Here is an 18,443-nt window from a genome sequence, read left to right as displayed (position 1 = left end):
TGCTGTGAGATATACACACTGACAACTAATTATCACTGTTGTCAGCTTTGCCAGAGGAACTCATTTGTTTTTTCAAGACTTGGGCTGATCCCAACAGGTATACTATATTATCTGTATCTCACTATTACTATTTTGTTACAAATTAAACATAACGGATGACATTTATCAAAACTGGAGCAGACAGAGTCTGGTGCAGTCACTTATAGTAACCAATCAGCATCTCTCTTCAGTTTGTACAGTTAAGCTTTGCAGATGAAAGAGAGTAGCTGATTGGTTGCCATGCACAGCTGCTCCAGATTCTGTCTGTTCCAGTTTTGATAAATTCTCCTGAATGTTTTTTGTGCACACACGGTAAAAGCTTCATTTTAAAGAATCCTCTGCTGTCCCTGTCACCGGGGTCTCTAAAGTGGATGACCTTTAGTTTATAAAAGCATTGTGTATTATTAACAATTGCGATGAAATACTTGTTTTAACCTATTTTTTTTTTTGTATTCCAGTGCCGCTGATCTCCTCCAGCCTGTTTCAGCCAGTTCCTGTCTAGAAGCATTCGCTTCAATGCCGACTTAACATTATTGCTCATGCCCGGCTTCTAATACCAGGGCAAGAGGCAAGGGCGGCCCATGTCTGTGCAGTGTGTTAGGTGGATGTGACATGGTAACAGTGGTGGAGAATTGGGACTTTCCTGGCAGTATCACAAGGTATTCTTTCAAGCTGACATTTATTCTGCTTATATTTTGGTTCCTCCTTCATCAACGTGGTAATGCAATTTATAAATAAAACCTTTCCAATTTCATTGCAAAGCTTATTTTATATGTAGTGATGACATCACTGGGTGTCTGCCTTTCCCTACGAAATGCAGGCAGATCATGGCTGGTGGGAGGGGCCATACATAGCTTCCTGAAAACATCATAGCACCCTGCTACAGCACACCTCTCAAGAGCCCTTAGCCATGATGCAAGCAGTGGGCTGGCCCCTGGGATCAGTAATGCAAATATTAGAATGCCTTGATGGGTGGGTGTCAGTCTGGAGGAGTGGGCCCTGTATATACTGTGCTGTCAGATTGTATTATCTATAGGGCCAGCACAGTGGTGTAGTGGTTCGCCTTGCAGCATTGGGGGGTCCCCAGTTCAAAACCCAGTCAGGACACTATCTGCAAGGAGTTTGCATGTCCTCCCTGTGCTTGCATGGGTTTCCTCTGGGTACTCCGGTTTCCTCCCACACTCCAAAGACATGCTGAAAGGTAAATTGTCCCTGTATGTATGCATGTGAGATAGGGACCTTAGATTGTAAGCTCCTTGGGGGCAGGGACTGATATGAATGTGCACTGTAATGTATATTGTCAACACTATATAAAATACTACTAATAATAAAAAATAATCAGCTGTAAATTAGATTTGAACTAACAAAAGGTTAAATATCTAGAAGCATTGTATGTAATGGAGGGAAACTCAGTCTGTCCCTAGTCTTTCTATGGGGACAGACAAAGTTTCCCATCAAGTGGAAACAGAGAGAGAAGCTTGCACAGGCCAGTGGCCACTACTCAGACACATCTAGAGGTAAGACATCTTTTTATCATCATTTTTCGGTATGCTGTGTAAATGGGAACACATAACAAACACAGAGTGGTGGGTTTTCTCAAATTTGACTGCAAAAGTGGAAATACATTTTAAGTCGTATAGCATTGAGCAGAGTCCAGGGGTACAGATCAAACCAGGGATGCACCGATACTAGTAACGGTATCGGTGCCAATGCTGAGTATTTGTACTCGTCCAAGTACCTGTACTTGTACTCGTCCAAGTGCTCCGATGCCTAGCCCGATATTTCCGGTATCATGAAGCCGGGCAGCCAAGCCTTACATGCTGCCCGGCTTCCTGATTGGCCGAGAAACCGTCTCCATGCTCCCTCGTCACTTATAGCTGGTACCATGCAGACACACTTCTCTGGTGTATGACCCTGAGCATATAAGATGCCATCCAGTGCTCTGCCCCCTGTCCCTCCCTGTGACACTGACACAGTAACTGCAGTCCACACACAGTCCTCACCTCCTCACTGTGTTGCTGCAGAGTGCTGCTATTGCTGCTGGTGGGAACAGAGGATCCTCAGTGAGCTTGCAGTAAAAAACCGTGGCAGCTTCTGAGCTTCCCTTCCACCGTCCTCAGATTTCAGCCCCCAGCCTGTTACCCCGATATATTTTTTTTCAGTACTCGCCGATACGAATACTGATTCCGGAAGTCGCATTAAGGAAGCCAGGAGGTGTGTAATGACTTGCCGCCTGGCTTCCTGATAAGCAGGGAAGCCGTCTCCAGGTGACGAGGGAGCATGGAGCCGGCTTTCTGGCCAATCAGGAAGCCGGGTGCTGTGTAATGATGCATTGCCTGGCTTCCTGATTGGCCAGCTTCACAACCAAGCAGGAAGCCGGGCAGCGCTGCCCGGCTTGCTGATTGGTCAGAAAGCCGGCTCCATGCTCCCTCGTCACCAGGTGACGAGGGAGCATGGAGACGGCTTCCCTGCTAATCAGGAAGCCAGGCGGCGAGTCATTACACACCGCCTGGCTTCCTTAATGGGACTTCCGGAATTAGTATTCGGTATCGGCGAGTACCGGAAAAAAAATATCGGTACTTGTACTCGATACCAAAAAAACGGTATTGGTGCATCCCTAGATCAAACCCCAGGAAAGGTGCCAGTGATAGCACAGCCAGAGGGAACAGGGTAGTAATGGCTGAGATGCGGCCAGAAGAGTTCAGGTAAACCCCTGTGGGTACCCTCTTAGACACATGCATTGTCCTGGGGGTACTATGATAGGAGGACATGCATGAGCGTAGAGCGACGGAGAACATCACAGAAGGTGTTATTTCACAATGGGGACCTTCTGCTATCTCGGCATGTCACCATGTGTCATTGATATGCTGGCCATGCATGGAAATACATACTGGTGTATGTGAATAGATGAATGGGATAGCAGGATGGGTCTGGTAGGCAGATGATAAACAATGTTCATAGATGTAGCAAAAAGGGACCATGCAACAGTGTCTGTAACAATTCTTGCTCTTGTGTTACTCACTTCTCTCCTCCTCTCTCTCTGTATCTCCCTTTTTTTTTCCCCTCCCTGATGTGTCTTTCCCCCTGTCCTCCCTCCTTCTCCCCTCTTCTCCTCCCTCCTCCTCAGTGAGCTGCTCCCAGCTCTGGAATATCTCAGTGCCCTGCTAAGAGGCACACATCCATTTCAGCAGGACTGCAGTGAGATAGCTGCTGCCACTGCCCTGCATCTGTCTACTGCCCCCCCTCATCCCATAGCCCTCCCCTCTCTGCTCAGTCACTGGCTTTTCCCTCTTCATAAGTCACTCTGCCATCTGCACAGGAAGCAGCAGCTATACCCAGGGTCTCCCTGGCACTCTTCGATGGGGGGGTACGCTACTCCCAGCAAATTAGACAAGGACCAAGAGGATGGGTGGCATCGGCGTAACAGGCTGGGGGCTGAAATCTGAGGACGGTGGAAGGGAAGCTCAGAAGCTGCCACGGTTTTTTACTGCAAGCTCACTGAGGATCCTCTGTTCCCACCAGCAGCAATAGCAGCACTCTGCAGCAACACAGTGAGGAGGTGAGGACTGTGTGTGGACTGCAGTTACTGTGTCAGTGCCACATGGAGGGGCAGGGGGCAGAGCACTGGATGGCATCTTACATGCTCAGGGTCATACACCAGAAGTGTGCATGCATGGTACCGGCTATAGGTGGCTGACATATCCCTTTAAAAGTACTGCAAACTGCTCTACCTGGATGTCTGTCTATCCATCTGTCTGTCTGGGCAACTGAGAGCTTTCCACCAGTTGTGGTTCCATCAGAACCCCTTCCCCCTGTCTGCCTGGGTATCACATTGGAAATTCCTGACTGTCCGGCAGACGTTGTAATAGATGTTCCAGCATATGTAATTTGTCTATCTATCTATCTATCTATCTATCTATCTATCTATCTATCTATCTATCTATCTATCTATCTATCTATTATCCGTAGTATTATTATAATCAGTATTATCTATCTTCTGTATCTATCTATCTACCAGCTTTTCTATCTGCTCTGATTGTCCAGCAGCTGTTGTACTACATATTCCAGCATAACTCCCTGCATATCTATCTATCGATCTATCTATCTATCCAGCTATCTATATTCTATGTTTTCAATTTGTGATTTAATACTCTAAGATTTGTGTCTTGTTTTAATTTTTTATTTTATGTTTATGAATGAATACAGACCTTAGCCCAAATCTAATGATATCTATCTATCTATCTATCTATCTATCTATCTATCTAATCTTCTGAAGCCCCTTGGGATAGTTGAGTGCCGGTCCTGGCACACCTGTACATAGGTATAAGCTGCACTTGTATTAAGCTCTGGACTCATTCAAGATTGCTTAATAAGGCAGCGCATAGAGTCATGATTGTGTGTAAATTTTGGTAACCCATAGAAATTACATTCCAACTTTTATCATCTTACAAAACAATGTGATATGATTGGTCAGTCATGGTCACCACTCTGGGCACCATACACTTTGCCTTATTGAATATAGTTTTTGTCCTCAGCTGTACTTCCCTTGCAAGTGGCTGCCAAACCAACCTGCGGAAAGTGATAATTAATTCCAATAGTTCACAAAATAAAACAATGTGAAATAGTGTTTCCCTTGTCGACTGGAATAGTTGCATAAGAACGCCGGGCAGTCCGTTTAAACAATTCAGTAATGATTTTGATCACATCGATCATTTTCTGTTTCGGCTTAGTGTTTGCACAGCATTCAGCCGGATTGCAGAAACAGTGTTTCACTGCAAATGTTAATACCATCAAAACCATGTCCAGTAAAATAGCTGATAAAAAATAATCTGATCATTTGGTGTGCGACAGGTCTGCTTTTGGCTTGTAAGGGTCAGAGCTCCCAAAAGGTTCTTTTAAGTCCCTGGGACTACAATGGTGAGATTACCGCACTTGAGTTGCCAGCTCCGCCCACCTACTGTGCCCATTACTTTCCCCACTTTCCCTGTTGGGATTTTCTTTGACATTATATTTTACAGAATGCGGCAGGAGAACGAGGCCAAAGAGCGGGACCCCCCCTGGGTAATACAAGTTAGAAACTGTGATGGGAGATCTCACGATGGGAGGTCTCCAAGGAGATAAAACTAACCAACGCATAGCTCAACATGAAGTTTTAAAATGTTATCACTGGATGGAATGACCCTTTAGGGTACGTTCACACCAGTTGCAGTGCGTTCCGGCCCAATTCTGGCCGGAACGCACTGCCTCGCATTGCGGCCGGCTCACTTTTTAGCGGGCAGGAGGGGGAGTGGCGGGCCATTGAAGTGAATGGCACCGAAGTGAATGGCACCGTAGCCACGCCCTCCGGCCGCAATGCAATCGCCTGCATAGAATCGCAAGGCACATTGTGCCTGGGGTCAGGTCCGGATCGATCAAAATAGTGCTTGCAGCATTTTGATCATCTCCGTGCACAGAGGCAGAGCCAGCTGTCAATCAGGTGGCAGGATGGATCCCCCACAATGTTGTCAGAATCCGTCCCGGCTGCAGCGCGGCTCTATGTATATGTCCTCCTGTGACCCTAAAGAGAACTATGGCAAAAAAAGGTTGGGCCATAGTTCTCTTTTAAAAAAAGAACTCTGGGCAAATAAAATGTTAACCCTTGCAGTGGGGCTACCCCAGCACTGCAAGGGTTAAGTGCCAGTTTTATCTGGGGAGCTAAAATAACAAAGTTATACTGACCCGAACCGCGATCTGGGCTGGGTCCTACCCCGCAGTCCTCGCGTCCTATACACTGTATAGAATATGATGACTCAAACTGGTCTCAAACTTAGACTGGTGGAGTGGAGGATGAGCTAGGCTGAAGTGGCCAGTTTAAGAGCAAGCCGGGATTGCAGTTCGGATAAATCTAACTTTGTTATTTTAGATCCTTAGACAAAATGAGCACCTAAACCCTTGCAATGCAGGGGTAGCCTCACTGCAAGGGTTAAGATTTAATTTGCCCGGAGTTCTACTTTAAGAATCAATCACCCCATTGTTTCATCGTATGTGATAAAATTCAAATAATTCTACACAATGTTACAAACAAATAATACGGAATGTTACATTTTGCCCAGCTATATGCATGTATGTGTTTATAATTTATTTGCAGTATTGAGTAAATACTCCGAGTATCTTGTCCCGAAGTAAACAGAGACAATAGTTGTTGACCATGCATGATAAAATCACACGTGTTGGACTTATCAGTAAAGTGCAGTAACTGGCTGTATTAAACCGGCATTTGTTTTTTAATGCTACTGCAATACAGTGAAATCCGGTTGCTTTGGGTTACTACTCAATGCACACCAGCAAAGGCAATCGGCAAAGCATGAAGTGCAGAACCACAGCAACTAATAAGCAGTCGGCTTTCACTGCTCTGTCTGTTCTATAAGGATGAAAGGTGACATCTAGTTGTGTTGGGTGACCACAATTTGCACTTTATTAGATAAGGGCACCTTGCTTTGACAAATGAGATAAAGACGACAGCTGCTGCAATGCACCTTGTTTCGGAAAACAGGGGCATCGATAATTGGTAGGCAGAAAGAAGTATCGATGGGTAACGCCTGCAACAAGACAGTAGCATAGAGACTACCCAACTGTGAAGAGAAAACAGATGGACTTACACACACAAGAGGCCACCTGGTGCTGCTGCAGAGGTGGGCCAGACCCATGAATCGGGCTGTTAGAAGCAGCTAATTACCCAGTCTGCAGGACAGATTCTCTTTTTAATGATTCTACTTCATATCGCTACAAGAGAGGTGACGGCATTGAAAAGTTTGAGGTCATCGAACTCGGCAGTCACTTGGCTAGGAATCTGTCACACACAATGTGGGTCACCAGTATCATCGACCTACCCTGGGCAATTTGAGGAGGTGATCAGTAGCTTCTGCATATTTCCCAGATACCCCTTAGTTGGAGAAACCGTCCCTTTTTTCTCATTCTTCCTCAAATGTCCTCTTTTGGTATATAGATCTGTAAAAATAAATGTATTATTTAACTGATGAAGTTATAAGGATTGCACAAAACGTTTCATCCATCCCTTATATTATTGTATTGGTTATTTTTAAATACTAATATCATGGAAATGTAAAGTGGGGATAAAGCCCCACTGGGTTTAAGTGACCATTTTTGTGCTTTCATTTCTCATGGCCTGTGTGACTGGGGGGTGGCAAGAATGTATCGGCTGCAGTTGCATATCCAGGGTATGGCATATATGGCACATGCTCTGGGTGCCACTTGAAGGAGGGGGGGCGCTGCTCCATGGGTCATCAAAAGTTCGCCAACCCACGGAGACATCTGACCTTTTCTCTCCATGTCCCGCTCCCATATACAACTCCACGCCCGGTTCTTAGCTGGCATCCTACCCAGCCCCTGACAACCAGTGACTTCACTGATCTCCAGCATCCGGGCGGGATGCCAGCCAGAGAGTGCCAGGTTGCTAAGAAGCAAGTGGGGAGATGTGTAAGAGCCATGCACAACTCCCCACCTGGCTCTTAGAAACCAGAGCGAGCGGGAAGATGTCTAATGGATGGTACACCAGTCAGAACGTTCTGGGTTGCTAAGAGCCAGGCGTGAATATGTACTGTATATGACCCTTACACATTTCCCCACCCAGCTCTTAGCAACCTGGGACACTCTGGCTGACATCCCGCCCAGCTCCTGGCAACCAGTCATTGGTTGCCGGGAGCTGGGCGGGATGCCAGGAGTGCAATTTCTTGTAGATATGCCTCTGTTCGGCTGCCTAAATATTAAGTGCTGAAGGGTGTCCCTCTTTGCTATTTTAGATGGTTGGGAGGTATGGCTGCTGTCGAATACAGAAACTCAGTTGAATTATTGAACATGGAAAAAAGTCTGTTTGTTGCATATCAACCAATCAGTTTTTACTTCCACCCTGGCAACAAGCAATTAGGAACCCAGCATTAGAGTTTGAATTCCTCAGTAGAGAAATGCAAAGAGCAAACCAGCCAAATTGTATTTTACTGAAGTTACAGGTTTAACAGACCTAAACATATTTCCCTTGGAAACTCTGAACTTTGCTCTTACTTCTTGAGTAAACCTGTTGACATCTATGTTGTAGTTCACTTGGGATTTCTATATTGGAGATAACTGCACTTTCCTTCCTAGATACATACTTTCTTATGCAGTAGATTCCCATATGTTCCGACAGGACAATTTTCGGATGTAGAAGGCAATTATAAGGCAGCCTAATACAACCCTGTGGAGGCTATTGTGTTGGTGCAGCCAGGGCATTTAACTCTTTACTTTCTTGAATGAACCTGTTGACGACCACGTTGTAGTCTACATGAGATTTCTATATAAAGGATAAGTGCACTTTCCTCTCCAGATACATACCTATTGCAGTAGCTTTCCATAGGGTTCTACAGTACCATCTGCAAAGATGGGACACATTTGGAAGCTGGCGTGATACAACCCTATGGAGGCTACTGTGTAGGCACAGCTAGTGCATTTAAAGTGATACTAAAGTCAGGAGTTAAATCTTAAGAATGCATTCAGGTACATTAACTTTTAACAGAAATGTATCTGATTTGTGTATCACTCGGCTGTAGATCCTCAAATCATCTCTGAATTGGTGCCGACACTGTCCTTCCTTCTGGAGGGGGGCTACTTTTGTTCCCCATGGTCCCTGTGTGTGTTGTAAAGTAGCCACGGCTCCAAGCTTGCTCTCATAATGGACTACAATCTCATGTTTAGTTAGCTTATTTGTATTGAAGTTATAGTCTATCACGAGAGTGAGCTTGGAGTGTTGGCGACTTTACATCACATCCTTAAAAGTTTGCTTGCAACAATGCTAATTGCTTGATTCTCTCTTGCTTCCATACTTTTGAGCTACTGCTATAAAGTGTAGATCAGAAACCTTAATCTGCCTACTTCTTCCCGTTCAAAGACTCTGATAGTGCTGGATGATTGCTAGGGGAGTCATATTTTCAGTGGAGGTAAGCAATGGCAACCTTCACATGTCCTCAGTACATTGAGGACATTGAGGAAAGCACATTGTAGACTTCAATAATGGGGATAATGTTTTGGTTACAAAATTTTATAGTTGAAGTAGACCTATACTGTCTAAATTTGTTGCTTTTAAATGCATCACTCCTCAACCATATTTAAAAATGAAAAGATGTGGTCTTTGACTCTAACTCTTCTGGACTGGTGGAAGGTCACATGACCGCTTCTGAAGAGCTGGTCAGATGGTCTCAGCCAATGGGACAAACATTTTCAATCAGAGCCCTAATGAGCCAGCATGGCCTGAACATGTCTTATCCCATCTTCTGTATGCCAAAGCCTTGCCTTCAGTCACATGACCCTCTGTTGAATATGCTCCTAACCTGTGTGTAGTTGCCCTGTCCACTGCTTCCACCCCAAAATTACCTGGCACAGGGCTAAGTAAGCTCCACCCCCTTGTTCCCATCTGAGCATCCAGTCAATGGCAGCCAGGAGCTTGGAAGAGAGATGTTGAGTCTAAGCTAGCTCATCAGAGCTCTGATTGAACACTTTTTTCTTCCTCTGGCTAACACCAAATGACCTATGCTGCACCTTCTTTTTTCTTTGATAAAACAGAGCCACTGAAGGAGAAACTGCGGTTGACGACATGCTGTTTCCAAATTCAAAAGTGCCTAAATAATTGTCTTGTGATATAGATGTTGAAATAAAACTATGGCCTCACATAAAAAAAAAAATTGCCACAGCACTTAATTATAAGTGCATTGGCACCTACAGTTTTCTGTTAGTCCCCCCTGCAAAGTCCCACAGATAACCATTGATCCTGCCAGTGAAGTCCACCTAATGCACTGTGATTGTGTGGCAACAATGCTGCACTGCTCCTGAACTCAGAGCAGAGTTGCCACTCTCATATAGGCTGTGCCTGCTTGCACTACAGCGGGGTGAGAAGATGTTGCAGGGGGAGTGGCTATCAGCATTGTTACTGCTTATTCACAGGCCTGCAGCTTGTCATTCAGCTCCTGGCCACACCTAGCCCTGCCTACTCCTTTCTGGATTGACAGCACTGCCTCTGTTGCTGAAACCCTCCCACTGTGAGCTGCAGTGTTTGGAAGGGGAAACGCATGAGACACAAATTATGAAGGATTTGGCTCAGTCAGAGTAGGTAAAGGAAGTTACTTGGGCATCACAGAGTAGCTGGATTTGGTACTTCTTTAGCCCGCCATACAGAAGCCTTTAGATTTACTTTAAGTAATGAAGCCGTGAGGTGATACAAGATGATCTACCCAGCAGGAACTTAAATGCAGTCTTCTAAGTTGTCTGCTTTTCATTATGAGCCTTTCTAAAGCTGTAAAAGTCCCTCATCATTCTGATTTATTGATTGTATGTGAAGGATAACATTGCAACCAGTGAGGATGCTTAGGAGAAGTCTAAAAATTCTCATGCCGGAGGAAAGTAAGGGCTGAAGGAGGACAATACTGTTTATTGAGCACAAAACAGGAAATGGGACATAAAAGCTTTATATTTTAAAAAGGTAAAATAATCATTTTAGGGCCATATTTTTATTTAAAAAAGAATGAGCTGTATAGATTTCTAGGGCATCCATTATTTATAGTTTTGGGTAGCCTAGTTTATCACTGTTCTGATTTTGAGCCTAAAAATATTTATATAACAGTACTTTTATAAGCCCACTGCAGTGAGACGTAGTATAACCGCATCACACCGCGGCGTGCCCATAGAACTTAATGGGTGAGATGGCAGTGTTTATAAGTTCTGTTATATCTATGGTAGATTCTCTGTTGTATTGAATAAGGTAGAGATTAAAGCTGTGGCTTCCTTCCGGTTTTCAAGCCATGTGCAGCATGCATATCTGACTGTGTGCTTGTGTTTCTCTGTGAGGCTGTGCAAGAAGTTCCAACAGTAATGATAACAGAAGATATTGAACAAACAGAACATAACAATGGGGTAAGGAACAGGGGGAGAAGAGGGTGAGCTAAAGAAACCAGGGGGAGAGTATAGGATATACTAGTGCAGGCTCCGCTATGCCAGAAGGACAGTACATGATGACAACGAGGTTCTCCTAATCCCAGGATGCTTCAAGGTTAGAGAAGTATTCCATGGTAAATGTACATTTGCACTAGTAGAACCATCTCAGTTGGAAGACTTCCTCAATTTCTTTATTTGTGGAGGGGAGGTCCTCCATGAGTTTCATATATCTTCTATCCTAGCAAACCACTGTGCCACGGTCGGGGGCTCTAACTGATGACAACAAGTACGCCCACCCTTGCTGTGTGATCTAAGTAGATACATACTAAGCACTGATATGACTTCCTCAGAAGTGTTTATAATGGAAAAGGAAGAAAGTCAGAATACAAGGGATATGAAAGTCTGTAAATTCCTGAGTAATGAGTCTTAATGATTGCCAGAAGGATGGAAACCCGGGGAATTGCTAGAAAACACTGAGAAGACAGTCCTCTGCTTCATAACAGTGCCAACAGCAGCTGGGGACTGAGGGGTACATATTACATAGAGTGGATGGAACCCTATACCACTGGGTAAGCAACTTGTATCCTGGAAATGCTGATGATAGAAAAGTTGTGGAAATGATGGACCAGTTTATTAGTTTGGTCAGAAGGAGAGCTAGTCTTTGATCCCTTTGCCATTTCTGAAGGTATACATTGGAGAATCCTGGTACAGCGGTCACTAATAGCAGGTAGAGCATGAAAAGTTTGTGTCTCACTGGGCCCTGCTCCAGTCAGAGAGTTTCGTAAAGTGTCAGAGGACAATTATAGAAGGTACGGGGTGGTAAGGAGGTTAGAATGTGATAGCGTTGAAGAATCCTTCAGAAACCCAGAGGGGAATAAGTGGGATCATTTTACTTGTCTTGTATGGATTGCCATGTGTAGGCCAGTGAGAAGTGGATGATACATGAGAGTACATCTCTTTTTAAATCTGCATTCGATATGCCTAATGGGAATTGGGCTTTGTCACGGAGCGGGAACATTGCAGAAGGGGAATGGGAGATGTCACAGTGTGAAGCGTATGTTTGCACCTGTCAACAATCCTAATCCAGGATGCGTCTGGAAATATTAACCCCCCTTTAATTTTGTGCATAGGGAGCACTGATTGATGAAGTTCAGGCTGATTTATGTGTCCATACAAACTGTGTCATCGCTGTTTTGATTTCCTGAAAAAAGGACATTGGGATTTGAACAGGAAGTGCCTGGAGGAGGTAGAGAATCCTAGAAAGAATATTCTCCTTGTATCTTCCAACGCAGGAAAAGGACCCAGATGTCCAGTTGGCTAAGTTTGCCTCTATATGTATTAACTGGGGTGGGAAATTTAGAGTATAGAGGTGAAAGGTATATACTAGACATTTGCGATTCGGTTCGTTCCGAAATTCGTTTCGGACGAATTTTCGGAAATTCGGATGCATCTGAATTCCGAATTACAGCTAAGACGAATGCAAAGGAATCCGGATTCCCGATTTCCCGAAATTCGTTAGCGGTAGTCTGGGCGAAATTCTTTTATGGACGAAATTCGTTATTGGACGAATTTCGTTGCAGCAAAATGACATTAGGAATAAAAAAAATTACAAAATGAAATTTTTTGTTCCTAATGTCATTTTGCTGCAAACTAATTTAATTTCGGACCCGAATCCGAAAAACGAAATAATGCAAAGTCCGAATCAAAACGAAACACATTTTTTTTTGTTTGTTTCAAAACGAAACTAAACAATTTTTTTGCTGGTGCAAATATCTAGTATATACCTAGATACCTAATAGCATAGGGACCCATTTCAATGGATATGTTTCCTTAAGGTGGTGAGCCTTCAGATCCACGATTTAAACCTTTAAAAAGGTCAGATTTTTGATAATTTTTTTTTACTTTGATACAGTCTCATAGCATTGAAGCTCAGGCATGAGGCAAGGAACTTAACTGGCCTGGAAATGAAAAATAGCAGGTTGTCTGTGTACGTGGGGACTTTATGAAAGGTATCCCCAATCTGAGCACTTCGAACATGTGGGTTTGCCCTGATCTCACACAAGAGGAGTTCAAGGTGAAACAAGAAAATTATAGGTGAGAGTGGAGAAGCCTGTCAAGTTCCTTTGTGAAGGGGTCAGAGACGACTCCATTTGCTCTTTGACCCATGCCATTTATGAGGTGTATAAGGCTAAGGTATGTGAGGACATAGATCGTACGTGTTGGAGTACCCCCTCCATGAAATTCCAGTCAACACGGGCAAAAGCTTATAGTTTTAAGTTCAGCAAATTAAGAAGTAAAATTGGCCTGGAGTTGGGGGAATACTTTTGGGTCCTTGCCTTCCTTCAAGAGAACAGTGATATGGGTACCAGAGGACGAGACAGAGTTGAATGCACATAAGGCATTCTTTTAGTCATTTTATGTAGTGGAGGTTTAGGCCATCAGGGCCAGAAGCTTTGGCCTTTTTAGAATCCACAATTGCCCTGGCGAATTCTTCAGGTGGCAGCAGGGCTTCCAATTTGGCATTTTCATCAGGGGTCAGTCTGAGGAGGCCAGACACAGTTATATAAGAGCGGATATAATCAATTTGGTCATCATATTAAGAGTTCTCTTCAGTGTTAGGCAAAATATAGGGCCTAATAAAATCCTTCCAAGATATTATTAGGTAAATGGACTGTCTGAGTTTGTGATGTATGTACATGCATCTCTGTTGTTTACACAGAGCGTTGGCTAACGTTTTGCCACATTTTATGCTGTATTCAAAGAAAGTACATCAGCATCTTGTAAACGTGGCTTTGGCTTTCCCTAGGCACAATGTTCTAAGGGAATTCCTAGCTTGAGTGAGTTTAGCCCCCACCTCGATGGAGCACGTGTGCTTATGGGTGAGTTCTGATCTTTGAATCTCCTGTAAGATATTGTTTATTTTTTTCAGCGTTTCCATTTTATTCTGCCATGTTTTATTAATATACCCAGTACGAATGGTTTGTGAGCGGCCCAGGTGTCAATGGGGTCAATGTCAGGTTTGGTGTGTGTGTCAAAGTACATGTTGAGATGTAAGTATAAATCTTCCATGAGTATTGAGTCCCGCACAAAACAGAAAACAACCTGAGTTTTCATGTTTTTTGTAGTGTGCAGTAACATGTTTCTATGGCATGTGAAGATCTATGACATTAAAAGAAAAAATTAGAGGGTTTGACATTACATAGCCCCAAGACCCACTGAAGGGCCAATCTTGGGTCAAGGAAAAAGGAGAACATTTTCAGAAAGGGGGGATGAGAGGAGAAGGGAGAGGAATCAGATGATAGGATGGGGAGGGAAGTAAGGTCAGGGACAAGCCTGAGTCAGGGTTTTGCAGGTGGTGTGAAAGGTTAAAGAAGGAAAGGGGAAGAATATAAAAAGCGTAAGGAGAGATACGTTTATGCTGTCTATAGTTGCTAAGCATGATTAAGCCAAAACTGCTTAGATTACCGGTGTGAAAAAGAGGGCAGCCCATGTAAAAAAAAAGGGATCTGCTGGGTGTTCTCCCATCAGGGATGTCGAGAACAAGATCTGCAGCAATGTTGGGGCCTGCTAGGCTCACCTCCATGATGTGTCAGAGAGACCTGCCTCACATCGCTGATGTTCAGGTGTCAGTCCACCTCCCAGTACAAGTGTAGGTACATCTGTGGCTGTGGACTTTGTTATGTGAAGAAGCCCACCTGCCTACCCTCTTAATCCTTCTAGTGGAACCACCAGCTACAGCAGGTACAAATGTAAAACCCTGTTTATTTGATGGTAGAAATTGGGACTGATCTGGGGCCTGAAGATGAAGAAATTGAGACTGATATGAGGTCTGAAGGGGTAGAAGTTAAGGCTGATCTGAGGTCTGAAGATGCAGAAATTGGAACTGATATAAGGTCGAAAGAGGCAGAAAATTAGGGGTTATCCTGAGGTCCAAGGCACCTTTTTGTTTACTGGAACACCATTTATCTAATGCTTGTAAATTGACACTTACTGGGGAAAAGGTTGCTGACCTCTGGGCTTCATCATGCAGTCATGCTTGAAAATCCTTTAAAAAGCAATAGGTTGCCTAGGATGGCTAAAAAAAAAGCCTAAACATTTTAAAGGGGTCACAGCTGCCAATCAGAGGGTTGTATACATATGTGTGTATGGGATGAGGAATGTGCTTGAAATCTAAATCTGGCAGCTGGATCCTGCAAATGCAATGTTGGTGGTATGTAACCTACCGACTTCAGGAAACACTGCTATGATAGAAGACATGAGCTATCCCACAGGAGAGGGATTTTCCGTTCTGGTAAAACACATGTCATTGAAATTGGACAAGGAGATAATCAAAAAGGTGTCTTTGGATTCGTATTCATTTCAGAAAGAATCAAGAGAGCACAGCTGGGAGGTCGGATAAAGTCCTTGGGCAACTCATATGTGGAAAGATGATTATTCACAGCATGTCTGAGTATTTGTGAAATTGCCATGGCTGTGAATTGCAAGGAGTCAGATTATTCGCATTTGCTTAACAATACAGTGGAATGGCCAAGCGCAACCAATCACAGTTTAGCTTTCAGTATTCTGATTTCTCTTAAATCTCCTAAACCTTTTAAAAGTTCTAAAAGGGAAATTCTAGTGTATGCAAAGTTTTTTTTAACACCTTCCTGCCTGCAGTATTTAAACAAATGCCCCCAGCGGGTAATCATCCTGGGGATCGTTTATAAACACCCCTTTTTTGTACCAACACTTGTGCTGCTGGCTCTCAATCACAGCTGTTACTGACTGTTCTGCCCCAAATGATGATTGGGAACCAAACAATGTTGCTCCTGATCATGTGATTAATATGTCAGCTATGATGTAGTTATCACATGCAGGCTTTATTAAAATACCAATAATCCTTTGGTCTGAAGGTGAACACTGTCTATTTTCAGGACGAGTATTAAAACAAAATGTCGCACCACCATTTCCAGATCCTCAAGTTTTTGCTCTCTTGAAACAGTTTGGGGAAGGCCATTTGTTTGATCCAGCATGACTGTCCACAAAGCCAGTTTCATAAAGACATAGTATGATGAGGATTGTGTAACTAATCTCTAGTGGCCTTCACAGATCCCTGACCTCAACTCTACGATAGATAGATAGATAGATAGATAGATAGATAGATAGATAGATAGATAGATAGATAGATAGATAGATAGATAGATAGATAGATAGCACTCCAGCTACCTCTGAAACGGTGCCTTCAAACACAGGTATCCATCCTTAATTCCTCATATATAAAAACACAAAATGTCCAGGTGTTGCATTGTAATAAAAAAAAACTTAGTATGGATTTTATTTAAACTGTGAACCAAATAAAAGCCTTATGTTCTTACAAAATATAAATAGATTTGGGTATACAAATTATCCATAGAGCTATTGTCAAAGTTCACCAATATATGCTGATATTGCTAAATTTAGCCTGGGCATCTAGCCATTAATGATCTCTGACCATATAGGTTAAAAGACAACCAAAAAATGTGTAGTATCCCACTATATTATATATGGTGGGGGGTTAATGAAGTAATAAAGAGAAATGTGATCAATTACATACTAAAGGGCCCTTCAAATTTGATTTGTGAAGAGCATAAAACATTCTTACACCCAAAGAGTCCTACTTATTCAGCTTCACTGCCTGTACAACATAATGTTTGAGAGTGCGACTCATTTTAGAGGCTGTTGAATACAGTCTAAGAGATATTTACATCTCTTTTGTGTTTATTGCATAGGCTAGACTAAGCCAGAAAACGTTATTTCCCTACAGCAACTAAATAAATAAAACCACCAACAGACTGAATAGCCCTAAGAAAGTCACCCCCCCCCCCCTCCTGCTAGTGAATGTAGCACCATCCTAAAAGCCAGACTCTCGCCGATTTAAACATATTTAAAAGCACAAGATGCAAAAGAAGAATTTTTATGCATATCTGTCCCATCACCGGTTCCTCAAATTTTTGTTCTCTTGCAGCAGTTTGTGGAAGATCATTTCCTGTTCCAGCATTACTGCGCCCCTGTGTCTATAGAGACATGGTATATGTCACGATCTGGCCTCAGGCTCAGAGTCCAGTAGCTGGAACAGCAGGCAAATTTGTGGTATAACAGGCCGGGTTTGGTAGCAAGCAGACGGTAAAAGTATAGGAGCAGGCAGAAGCGTAGTCAGTGAACAAGCCAAGGTCAGCAGCCAAACGTATCGGCTATGCAGCAGAAGACGATGAGAGTAGTCGGTACATGGGTAGCAGTATGAGAGGATTGTATCACAGGAGGAGCAAGGAAGCAAGATATTGGCAGGAGAACAATAATCTGGCAAAGAGGAAGTGCAGAGGCATGGCTAAAATAGGAAGTTCAAGGGAGGAGCAAGGAGTTAAGAGTTCAGCAGACATTAGGTATAACTGAGGATTACACAGGAGATCAGGCAAAGAGCTATCCAAGGTTCTAAGGTGTCTCAGCAGGTATAACCACCGCCAGCTACAGCAGAGGCCCTGGGTTCAGCTCTGGTTCCTGACACAGAGGCTCTGGGTTCAGATCCGGTTCCTGATAGTATGATGAATGTAGTAAATAATCTCTCCTGGTATGCACAGAGCCCTGACCTCAACCCTACTGAACACTTTTTGGATTAATTGGACTCTTTTGGATTAATTTGGGAAAGCTTTCTCAGAAGAGTGGAGGCTTTTCTAACCACAGAAAAAGGGTTAACCCTTTTTTAATGCTCATGGTTTTGGAATGGGATGTCCAATTAGCTCACATAGATGTGATGGTCAGGTGCCCACAAAGTGTTTAACTTTATAGAGCAGAGATACTGTATATTGTATCCAGACTTCGATGTAATGATGAAAATATTCCACTGATAGCATTTCATACGCAGCAGGTGAACGATTCCTATGTGCAGATTTAATTGGGATGATTAAAATGTGAATTTTTGGGTGGTTCAATTCAATTGCAAAACAAGAATTTGACGACAATTTTTCCCAAACACGACTGTGATAAATATCCAAATATAAGTGATTATACTGAATTAAAAACCTGCATCTAAAAATATGATGGGGTTGATTCCGAAATAGCTTTTTCATGTAAGCACGGGCAAGTGCTGTTTTGCACAGGCGGACACATTTCTCCAAGTGAATTATCGTGTCTTTCTTGCAGTGGTCATTCAGCCTGGATGCGGATGGCACTCTGACATACAGACAGCTATCCGACAGGGCTGCTAGAGTCTACTAAATAATTCATGCATTAGGCCCGTATATTCATTAGCTACACATTGTTGCTAATTGTGCCTGTGGTTGCAAAGCAGCTTGTCCAACCCACTGCCAAGGAGGAACTTGTATTTAAGTCCAAAAGAGGTATGATAGATGGGATATGGCATTTGTTTAGTCTGAATTGATACAGTCATATATCTCTCTCTCTCTCTCTCTATCTCTCTCTCTCTCTCTCTCTCT

General features: G+C 43.4%; 1 protein-coding gene across 2 annotated transcripts in view; it reads left to right on the top strand.

Annotated features, from left to right (window-relative positions):
* Positions 1-3,183: 3,183 nt before the first annotated feature.
* The window catches only part of CHST1 (carbohydrate sulfotransferase 1), a 36,496-nt gene continuing 21,236 nt past the window's right edge, over positions 3,184-18,443 (top strand). For both annotated transcript variants that reach the window (XM_018554519.1, XM_018554518.1), the window contains exon 1: positions 3,184-3,598. The gene's annotated coding sequence lies outside the window, so the exon portion shown is untranslated. The remainder of the gene's footprint in view (positions 3,599-18,443) is intronic.

The sequence above is a fragment of the Nanorana parkeri genome, unplaced genomic scaffold (genome assembly GCF_000935625.1).
Source record: "Nanorana parkeri isolate BGI_ZX_2015 unplaced genomic scaffold, ASM93562v1 scaffold163, whole genome shotgun sequence".
Classification (NCBI taxonomy): Eukaryota; Metazoa; Chordata; class Amphibia; order Anura; family Dicroglossidae; genus Nanorana; species Nanorana parkeri.
Note: the sequence above shows the minus strand (reverse complement) of the source record. Positions and strands in the feature narration are given on the sequence as shown.